This window comes from Podarcis vaucheri, assembly GCF_965113315.1.
Source record: "Podarcis vaucheri genome assembly, chromosome: 4".
Taxonomy (NCBI): Eukaryota; Metazoa; Chordata; class Lepidosauria; order Squamata; family Lacertidae; genus Podarcis; species Podarcis vaucheri.
In genome coordinates, this window is record NC_138762.1 from 2,450,991 (window position 1) to 2,462,460 (window position 11,470).

The window sequence follows — 11,470 nt, forward strand, 5'->3', positions numbered from 1 at the left end:
ATGTGGAAAGAGCTTCAGTCAGAGCTCCCATCTCACTAAGCATCAGAGAAATCATACAAACGTTGGAAAAGCCATTATATAGCTTTAGGAGCCAGGCAAATCCGCACCTTGTTAACCAGGCCTTGGGCTGATTGACATCTAATGCCCTTTTAAAATGTGGTAGGGAGGGGGGTTACAGATGTGTATTTTGTGTTTTTATATTGTCTTTTTATGTTGTAACCGTCCTGAGACATGTGGGAACAGGAGTCGATTTTTAGAGGCCAATGGGTCTTTGCCCCCCCCCATAATATACAGTCGTACCTCTTGTTACGTTTGTTTCATGTTACGTCTTTTCAGTTTGCATCCCGCGGTAACCCGGAAGTGCCTGAAAGGGTTTACTTCCAGGTTTTGCCACTCACACATGTGCAGACACGTAAAATGACATCACACGAATGTACAGAAGCGGCAAATCGCGACCTGCGCATGCGCAGACACGCAGATGTGGATTGTGTTCCTTTCAGGTTGTGAACATGGCTCCGGAACTGATCCCATTTGCAACCAGTTGGGAAACCCCCAGTTGGTAGGCATTGCCATTCAAATGGCGTGCATGCATCATGTCATTGATTGTGCAAGGTGGGCCTTACCTGGCCCCCCACCTATATTTTATTCAAGTTGGCACCACTGGGTTGGGTAGTATACAAATTAAACAAATACATAAATCGCCCTCCTTTGCACATGTTCCAGCTTGTCAATATCCTTATTTATTATCATTTTAAAAGTTTATGTGCCTTTCTCCTGAAGATTTCACAACAGAAACACAAAGGATGAAAGCATGGCTTTCTCAAAAACAAGTGAAGCCAGAGAAATCTCTCCTCCCCTTTTTTGGATGGAGTTACAAATTTTGTAGTGTGTTTTGATTTCAGTAAGGCTTTTGACAAAGTCCCCTGTGATATTTATGTGAGGAAGCTGGTAAAATGTGGGCTGAACAAGGTAACTGTTAGGTGGATTTGACTGACCGAACCCAAAGAGGACTCCTTCATGGTTCCTCATCATCCTGGGGAAAAGTGACAAGAGGGGTGCTGCTGTTAGGATATTTCCGTTCCACCTTAAAAGGGAGCAGGCTTTGTGAGTCACAGAGTCTGCGTATTTCCTGTTCACAGGATGTTCTGTTTTTTTGGTTTTTTTTTTAAATGATATTTATTAAAAGTTTAAGAATTACAGAAAAAAGAAAAAACAACAAAAAATTGACAAAGATAAAAAGAAAAGCATAAAAAACAATACAATACAGCAAAAAAACCACAATAACATTAAAACACAAATCCAATGTTCCATATCTTTATCTTTCGTTTACTTGTTTCATTGACCTCCTCACACCTCCCTTTTTGTATTCTAGTTTAATTTATTGTTTCAGCAAATTCCATCTTTCTCAATTTTTGTTCTATAATTTATTTTAACGATCTAACCTTTTAATTAACTCAACAAATCCTTTCCATCTTTCACTATATTTTGTCATTCAGTTTACCTTAATTTATTTAACCTTATCTTACCATAAAAAACCTTAAAACTTAAAACTTAATATACATAACTCCTTATATCATTTCTACTAAGGCCAAATAGTTTCATTCCAACATTTTTCCTAATACTCCTTAATTTTACACTAATTCTCAAAATAATTTTTTAAAAACTTTCTTCCAATCTTCATCCAACGTCTCTTCTTCCTGGTCTCGGGTTTTGTCAGTCCTTCTTGTCCATTCCATCTAGTCCCTCAACCTGGTAATCTTATGTCCGAGGCTCTTAAGTCATTTCCATGTCCCTTCCGCAGATCTTCTTCTTGTTTATACCTGCACTTTACTTTGTCTTTTGTTGATCTTTTTCTTAATTTATTTCCTTTCTCATTGGGGGGTAGGTCTCGAGGGGACTCCAATCCAAAAATATCTCCATCTCTCCTCAGCAGATCAGCCCATTCCCCACAGTCCCATTACCCCACAGTCAACACTGTAATCCAGGAAGTATTTAAAAGCATGTTTCAAAGTCCTTCCAAAATTAAGAGCCCTCACAACTCCAGACCCCCCCCCAGTCCGCTCCAGATTCAAATTTCAAGAACAACGGCTTATGCTCCTGCAAGGCCTCGGATCTCTTCATTTGTGTTACTTGAGGTTCAACAGCAACCTCCTCCATTATCTTCTGCACTTGCGCTTGCCCTGTCAACACAAGTTCCTGGGCTGGTTCCTGAATGGTTTCTATATGGGTATTCGCCGTTTGTCCAAAGTTTTTAACTGCAACAGTCATCAGATCCATCTTCTCATGCATCTGCTCCAGCAAAGCGCTTGTCTTGCAAAGAGCAAGCACCAAAACTTCTTGTAAACACATTTTTATTCAAGGTCAGAGTCTGGTCTCACGATCATAATCTTACAGCTGTGAAATCCCCAGATCGACTCCGGCAACAAATTAACAAGCTCCCTTTAGAGGAGACAATTTCTATTTGTATCCATCTTCTGAAAGCAGGACCAACAAGAAAAAATAGGATTACTTTCATTTTTCAAATACTTTGTTTCTTTTAAATGCAAGATGGTGAGATCCACCTGGCTGACGGAAAGACGTTGCGAATCGCAGGAGAAGGGACTGTGAGACTGTGAGACTGGTAAGTCTGCACACAACCATCAAAGGTGAACTTTATGTTCTAGGTGCTGCAGACAATTTGCTCAGTGTCCCACAGCTGACTGGGCATGGTTTTGAGATTTCCTTCAAGAGGAGCATCTGTGTCATCAGGAAAGGCAAAGAGGACATTTTGCATGCAAAGTTTATAGATGGATTGTTCTGTATAACTTATGATGACAATGGTGCTGTTGTGTCTAATGCTGATTCTAAGTCTATTAAGTTCACAAAGAGTGTTGAGTACAATCCTAAGTGGGGCGAAAATGTGGGAATTTTCCAGAGTTACCCAGAGGAAGATGAAGGTGATGTGAAAATAGCAGCTGATGTTGAGTTAGAAGAGGAAGCTGAGGATGAGGATGATGATGATCAGAGTTCGGATTCCAGTTCAGTGGGCAGCGCTGCTGATGGTGTCAGTGACAGTGATGACACAGCAGACTACAAGAGCGCAAAGGCCTCAGTCAGACCATCTGATGCGTCTGACAATGAACTGGAAGAACCACTGTTCACCATTGGTCAGTTTTCTCCTAAGAAGGAGGAGATGAGTCCAGAAGACTTGCGTCTAGTACACAGATCTGAAAGGGCGACAAAGGGCAAACCTCCAAAGAGATTTGCTGATGAGTTTGCTAAGATGGCAACTGCTGTTCTTAGTAGCTCAGAGAAGGTGTGGGAGCCTTCAAGCTTCAAAGAGGTTCAGGAGTTAACCTCTAAAGATGCTGAGCCTTGGCTTAATGCCATGAAGGCTGAAGTTGATTCCTTGAATAGGAACCAAACTTGGCAACTGGTACCAGTAGTCCCAGGAATGAGGCTGGTTGGCAGCAAATGGGTCTTCAAGGCCTAAGTAAGCCTAAGTTCCTGTGAAGCAGAACTGAATGCTCTGTCATTTTCACTCATGGATTGTGAATGGTTGATGCAACTGTTTAAGGACATCAGAGTTTCTGTGAAATGTCCTATACAAGTGTATAAAGACAATAGATCCTGTTTGGCTTTGCTGAACTCAGAGAGTTGCAAGCAAAGAACCAAGTACTTGCAGATTAAGCTACATCGTGCAAGAGAGTGTATTGAGAAAGGACTCATTCAGGTGTCCTACATGCCAGGAAATGAAATACCTGCTGATCTGTTGTCTAAGGTTGTTAACAGAGAACAACTTAAGGTTTATGTACAGAGGTTGCAATTGGGTTGAACCACAGGTACCACAGGTTACACGGAAAGGGGGAGGATGTTAGGATATTTCCATTCCACCTTAAAAGGGAGCAGGCTTTGTGAGTCACAGAGTCTGCGTATTTCCTGTTCACAGGATGTTTCTGTTGTGTCTTTGCTTTCGTTTCTCTCTGTGTGTCAGAGACACTGAAGCAGGCAGTCATGTTTTCTTTGTTCTGCTCAATGCTGAATAAACTTGTAAATAATGCTCTCCTGCGTGCATCTTTCGCTGTGCACTATCTGCTGATAGAGCATGCATCGACTCTGGAATGTGGCAGGCTATTTCTGGAGCTCGTGTCGCTAATTGCTGATACTGCGTGTCTACGGGAGATTGATGGACGTCCGGAGGCGGCCTGGGGGCCATGATGGATTTTGTCTCCCTGGCAGTATCCCAACAACTGCAGGGTTCTGTCCTGGGCCCGTTGTTGTTCAACAACTTTAGAAATGACTTGGATGAAGGAACTGAGGGGATGCTCATCACATTTGCAGGCAACCCCTGCTGTGAGTACCTGCAGGTCCCGTTCCTGCCTCTCCATCTGGTCCAGGATGGGACCTGCTGTCCATTCTGGCTGATAAAAGCAAGCCAGGAAGGGCTGGGCGATGGGCTTCGTGGGGTGTTGAATGCTTCTCTCTGTGAGGGGGCCTTCCCAGACCCACGGAAAAAGACGGTTATTAAACCGCTACTTTAAAAAACATCTTTAGACCTGGCCAATATGGCCACCTATCACCCAGCCTCAAATCTTCCATTCTTGGGCAAGGTGATTGAGCAAGTGGTTGCTGAACAACTCCAGACACGCCTGGAAGATGCAGACCATTTGAATCCCTTCCAGTCGGGATTCAGGCCTCATCATTTGACTGAAAATGCTTTGTTCGCAGTGGTCGATGATCTCTGGTGAGCAGATCCTAGTTCTGCTGGATCTCTCAGTGGCTTTTGATACCATTGCCCATAACATCCTTCTGGACCATCTGGAGCAGGGGTGGCCAACTCCCGAGAGACTGCGATACACTTTCAAAATTAAAATCTGGCAGTGATCTACCCCCGTTTTTTAGGAATTGAGGTCAAAGTTGTTGAGCTTTTTTGGAGAGGGGAAATGCTCTGTCTTTTAGGGATTCAGCTCTAGGTTGTTGACCTTTTTTTAAGGAGGGAAGAACAGATGCAGTCACTAACCGTACAATCACTGGCCAGATAACGGCCTCGGTTTCTAAACTCCAGCTTCCCTTCTGCAACAATAGAGGCTGGTGCAGGGAGAGAGGGCGGGGCCAGAAGGGGGTCAGCGATCAACCATGATCTGCCAAAACATCACAGGCATCGACCAGTAGATTGCAATCAACGTGTTGGACATCCCTGGTCTAGAGCATGGGTAGGCAAACTAAGGCCTGGGGGCCAGATCCAGCCCAATCCCCTTCTAAATCCAGCTCGTAGACGGCCCAGGAATCGGCGTGTTTTTACATGAGTAGAATGTGTCCTTTTATTTAAAATGCATCTGAGTTATTTGTGGGGCATTGGAATTTGTTCATTCCCCCCCCCCAATATAGTCCAGCCCCCCACAAGGTCTGAGGGACAGTGGACTGGCCCCCTGCTTAAAAAGTTTGCTGACCCCAGGTCAAGAGGAGCTGGGGGCACTGTCATACAGTGGTTCCGCTCCTTTCTCCTGAGCCATCTCCAGAAAGTGGTGTGGGGAATGAATGTTCAGACCCCTGGGCTCCCACTTGTGAGGTCCCTCAGGATTCCGTCTTCTCCCCCATGTTTTTCAACATCTACATGCAGCCGCTGGGAGAGATCATCAGGGGGTTTGGGCTGGATGTTGATCAGTATGTGGATGATACCCAGCTCTACCTCTCTTTCAAGTTGGAACCAGTGAAGGCGGTGAAGGTCCTGTGTGAGTGTCTGGAGGCGGTTGGAGGATGAATGACTGCTAGCAGATTGAGATTGAATCCTGAAAAGAGTACTGTTTTGGGGGGAGGCAGGGGGCAGGCTGGTGTGGAGGACTCCCTGGTCCTGAATGGGACAACTGTGCCCCTGAAGGACCAGGTGCGCAGCCTGGGAGTCATTTTGGACTCACACCTGTCCATGGAGGCTCAGGTCAATTCTGTGTCCAGGGCAGCTGTCTACCAGTTCCATCTGGTATGCAGGCTGAGACCCTACCTGCCCACAGACTGTCTCGCCAGAGTGGTGCTAGTTATCTCCTGCTTGGACTACTGCAACACGCTCTACGTGGGGCTACCTCTGAAGGTGACCTGGAAACTACAGCTAAGCCAGAATGCGGCAGCTAGACTGGTGACTCGGAATGGCTGCCAAGACCATATAACACCGGTCTTGAAAGACCTACATTGGCTCCCAGTATGTTTCTGGGCACAATTCAAAGTGTTGGTGCTGACCTTTAAAGCCCTAAATGACCTCGGCCCAGTAGACCTGAAGGAACGTCTCCATTGTTCTGCCCGAACACTGAGGTCCATCGCCTTGGGCCTTCTGGCGGTTCCCTCACTGAGAAGAGAAGCTATAGGGAACCAAGCAGAGGGCCTTCTTGGTGGTGGGGCCCCTCCCTGTGGACTGCCCTCCCATCAGATGTCAAGGAAATAAACAACTATCTGACTTTTAGAAGACATCTGAATGCAGCCCTGTTTAGGGAAGCTTTTAATATTTGTTTGTTTTTTTATAATATATTTATTAAGATTTTCAGAATATTACAAAACACAAAAAGAAAAAATACAAAGTAAAAATGGTTAAAAACAATTCATTCCTTCTGTTACTTAACCTTCATTTGCTTAATTCCAGCACCTCCTCACACCTCCCTTTTTTGTATTCCATTTCAATTATTAGTTCAGCAAATCCCTCCCCTCTTTATGTATCCTAATCATTAATCATAAAATATTGTAATTTTAGATTTTTACATATTTTTTCATGTTCCCTTGTAACATTTCAGCTAAAGACCACTTAGTTTCTATCCAACATCATTCTAACATTCATTAATTTTGCAATATTTCTGTAGATAGTCTTTAAACTTTTTCCAATCTTCTTCCTTCGACTCTTCTCCCTGGTCTCGGATTCTGCCAGTCATTTCCGCCAATTCCATATAGTCCATCACCCTCATCTGCCATTCTTCCAAGGTGGGTAGATCTTGTGTCTTCCAATACTTTGCAATGAGAATTCTTGCTGCTGTTGTAGCATACATAAAAAAAGTTCTGTCCTTTTATGACACCAATTGGCCGACTATGCCTAGGAGAAAGGCCTCTGGTTTCTTCAAGAAGGTATACTTAAATACCTTTTTCAATTCATTATATATCATCTCCCAGAAAGCCTTAATCCTTGGGCATAATATTTGATGGACTATTGTATTTTAATATTTTGTAGGAAGCCGCCCAGAGTGGCTGGGGAAACCCAGCCAGATGGGCGGCGTATAAACAATAAATTATTATTATTACTATTAACACCAAACCGGGAGCGGAGGCTAATGTTGCAGAAGGCAGAATCAGACCACTTTATTCTTCCTTGGTCAGGCCCCACCTAGAAAACTATGTTCGATTCTTGGCACCGCCATTTAAGTATCTTAAATTTTGTTTGCCAGGAGAAATGAAGAAGGTGGGGGAACACAATCCATATTCCTTTTATAACACGTGACCAATGTTTATTGAATACATAAATTGTGACGACTGTTGCAAGAATCCACCCAGCACTCATGGGAAAAGGTGGTGTGATCTTTTTTAGAATAATCAAATGAAACTTTAACACGGCAGAATGAAAGTCTACAATTTCATGAGGACAAGTTATTTCTTATTTACTGTTGTAACCATTGCTTTCTTTAAAATTATCTTTTGTACCATGAAAATAAATAAAAGCAATATTATTTTTTCTTTTAAAAAGGAGGTAGAGAAATCATGTGTACTATTCCAATAATCTGCTTATATGTGTTTTCTGTTATTTGGAGACTGTAATTTCACATTATCTTTGTGTTTCTGTGTGTTCAGCACACATGATTGCAGGTGAGACTGAATAAAAGACTTCCTAGGAAATTCCCTTTGACTGCTTCTGTATTGTTTCAAATGTGACTTCACTTACAGATAAGAACAAATATTTATTGCTGACAAATCACACCACAGTCAGCTCATTAATCTCAACCCCAACAAACCCTGCGCTTAGCATGAGCAGCTGCTTTCTTCCCATTTCATAGGTAGAAATAACTGTTAATGGGAAGGAAGAAGGGAGATAGACCCTTTCCCTCAACCTTTGGGGATCTGGGGGGGGGGCTTCATTTCACCCCTTAGTCCTGCTTCTGCAAGCTTGGCAAATGTGGAGTATTTGCTCACACACGGCCATTACTTAAAAATGAATCTTCAAAAAAAAAAAAATTGAAAATGGTATTGCATTCCTAAAAACTCTCAATAAAGCAATTCCTGTAGTAGCTGGCATCTTAGCGGGCCCAATGCCACTCTGCCAACTGTCTCACTCCCAGCTAACTAATCTGAAAAGCTGTCCTGTCATCTCTGCAAGGACTTCAGTGTCCCTTGAATTAGCAATTAAGTATTTCAGTAAGAGGAACTGATACACTTTGTATACAGTCTCTACTTACAACCACCTCAGATTACAAACACTTCAGGTTATAAACTCCACTAACCTGGAAGAGTTACTTCGAGTTGAGAACTTTGCCCCAGGACGAGAATGGAAATCATGTGCCAGCGGCGCAGCAGCAGCAAGAGGCCCCATTAGCGAAAGCACGCCTCTAGTTAAGAACAGTTTCAGGTTAAGAACAAACCTCAGGAATGAATTAAGTTCGTAACTAGAGGTACCACTGTATTAGCATAAAAGCATGCATCAGAAAGTATTACTCATTTATGATGAGAATAGGATTTATTTATTTTGAACTTTGCTTGGTTCCTCCTTGGCAGCCAGTGCAATGGTTTCCGCAGGGCTAGAACTCAGGACCCGCTGCCTTGAGGGACATCTAAGAGCAGTTGGGCAGGGAAAGGTCTCCCTTGGGAGGTGGTGGACTCTCCTTCCTTGGAGGTTTCTAAGCAGAGATCGGACGGCCATCTGCCACGGACGCTTTCACTGAGATTCCTGCATTGCTGGGGGTTGGACTAGATGACCCTGGGATCCCCTTCTATCCCTCCCACTCCTGAATTCTAGGATGAGGTTCCTTGCTTCCTGCTGATGTAAAAGGATCATGGGGGGGGGGTGTCCTGTCACAGTCCTGTAACCTCCTATTAATAAAGTGTTTGCCAACAGACTGTCCGTACACCCTTTAAAGCCCACGTCTCAGCTCCTGCATGGGCTGAGTGTCAGGAGCACCTTCTCTGACCCTTCGATCACAGGAATGCAGGAACAGCAGAGCACAGCATTCCTCTGGAACATGTCCTGGTGCAGTGGGCTCACATTTGCTACTGTGAGCACCTCAAATGCAGCAGAGTAATGGAAGCGAAACAATGGAGGTTTTGTTGCATGTTGTTGTTGTTGTTTAGTCGTTTAGTCGTGCCCGCCTCTTTGTGACCCCCTGGACCAGAGCACGCCAGGCCCTTCTGTCTTCCACTGCCTCCCGCAGTTTGGTCAAACTCATGCTGGTAGCTTCGAGAACACTGTCCCACCACCTCGTCCTCTGTCGTCCCCTTCTCCTTGTGCCCTCCATCTTTCCCAACATCAGGGGCTTTTCTAGGGAGTCTTCTCTTCTCATGAGGTGGCCAAAGTCTTGGAGCCTCAGCTTCAGGATCTGTCCTTCCAGTGAGCACTCAGGGCTGATTTCCTTCAGAATGGAGAGGTTTGATCTTCTTGCAGTCCATGGGACTCTCAAGAGTCTCCTCCAGCACCAGAATTCAAAAGCATCCGTTCTCCGGCGATCAGCCTTCTTTATGGTCCAGCTCTCACTTCCATACATCACTACTGGGAAAACCATAGCTTTTTTTATACGGGCCCTTGTGGGGAAGGTGATGTCTCTGCTTTTTAAGATGCTGTCTCTGCCTAATAATGATATGACCACATAGGCGCCGACTCCATGGGGCTTGAGGGGGCTTGAGCCCCCTCAAAAAAATTTTTGGGGGGCTCAGCCCCCCCAATAATCTCGGGCGCCGCCGCCGTCCCCCGCCTCCTCCCCACCTGCTCCCTCGCCAGCCAGCCAGCCGCGCGCCCTAGCCGGAGAGCCCCGGCCGTCCCCCGCGAGATTAGGGAATCCCCGGGGGCGAGGGCTCCTGCCTCTAGCCCCAGGTTTCCCGCATATCAGCTGTTCCGGAGCTGATAAATAGGCAGCAGCACGCTCTCCCCTATTCGCTCACGAGGGGGCGGCGCCACTTTATTTGCATATTCATGAGCTTATTTGCATATTCATGAGCTTATTTACATTTCACGAGCTTTCCCGGGCCCCCCCAATATTTTTTATAAGTCCGCGTCCCTGTATGACCAGCCCTGTGGGAGACCAAGGATTCGGTGCTCCTTACGTGCTCCTTAGGTGCTCTACTTTTTAAGATGCTGTTGCATACCTTATTTTGTTCTATACCTCATTTTATTACTACTACTGGTTAAACAAAACAAAAGAACATAACAAACATGCACGTGAGAGTCAAGTCTCTCATACTGCCACCTAGTCTCTAGGCAGATCAAAGAAAAACAGCACAGTGCTAGAGACGGAAGTGTGGTTTCCGCCCCTCTTTTTCTCTGAGACAGAAAGTAAAACAAACACGATCTTTGCAATGGGAGGGGTGAAAATACTGACAAAGACTAACGGGATCATGTACGACCTCAAAGCTGAAATAATGGTGTAAAATGTGACACAAATGAAAGAAACGCCCTCTGAAATGAGGCAACCACACAGTGAATGTAACCAGAGGAAGAACTTGTTGCCTTCAGGAGAGGGAGACCCAGGAAGCTCCAAGATAGCGCTCTCCCCCCCCCCCAGGAGCAGTACATGTGAAAAGGATCTAGGAGTCTTGGTTGACCACAAACTTGACATGGGCCAACAGTGTGACGCGGCAGCTAAAAAAGCCAATGCAATTCTGGGCTGCATCAATAGGAGTATAGCATCTAGATCAAGGGAAGTAATAGTGCCACTGTATTCTGCTCTGGTCAGACCTCACCAGGAGTACTGTGTCCAGTTCTGGGCACCAGAGTTCAAGAAGGACACTGACAAACTGGAACGTGTCCAGAGGAGGGCAACCAAAATGGTCAAAGGCCTGGAAACGATGCCTTATGAGGAACGGCTAAGGGAGCTGGGCATGTTTAGCCTGGAGAAGAGGAGGTTAAGGGGTGATATGATAGCCATGTTCAAATATATAAAAGGATGTCACATGGAGGAGGGAGAAAGGTTGTTTTCTGCTGCTCCAGAGAAGCGGACACGGAGCAATGGATCCAAACTACAAGAAAGAAGATTCCACCTAAACATTAGGAAGAACTTCCTGACAGTAAGAGCTGTTTGACAGTGGAATTTGCTGCCAAGGAGTGTGGTGGAGTCTCCTTCTTTGGAGGTCTTTAAGCAGAGGCTTGACAACCATATGTCAGGAGTGCTCTGATGGTGTTTCCTGCTTGGCAGGGGGTTGGACTCGATGGCCCTTGTGGTCTCTTCCAACTCTTCTATGATTCTATGATTCTATGCCGGCCTCCTTCTCTCGGGCTCCGGCCTTCCTCTGGCTGCAGCAGGGTCTCGCCCGCTGCGCTCCA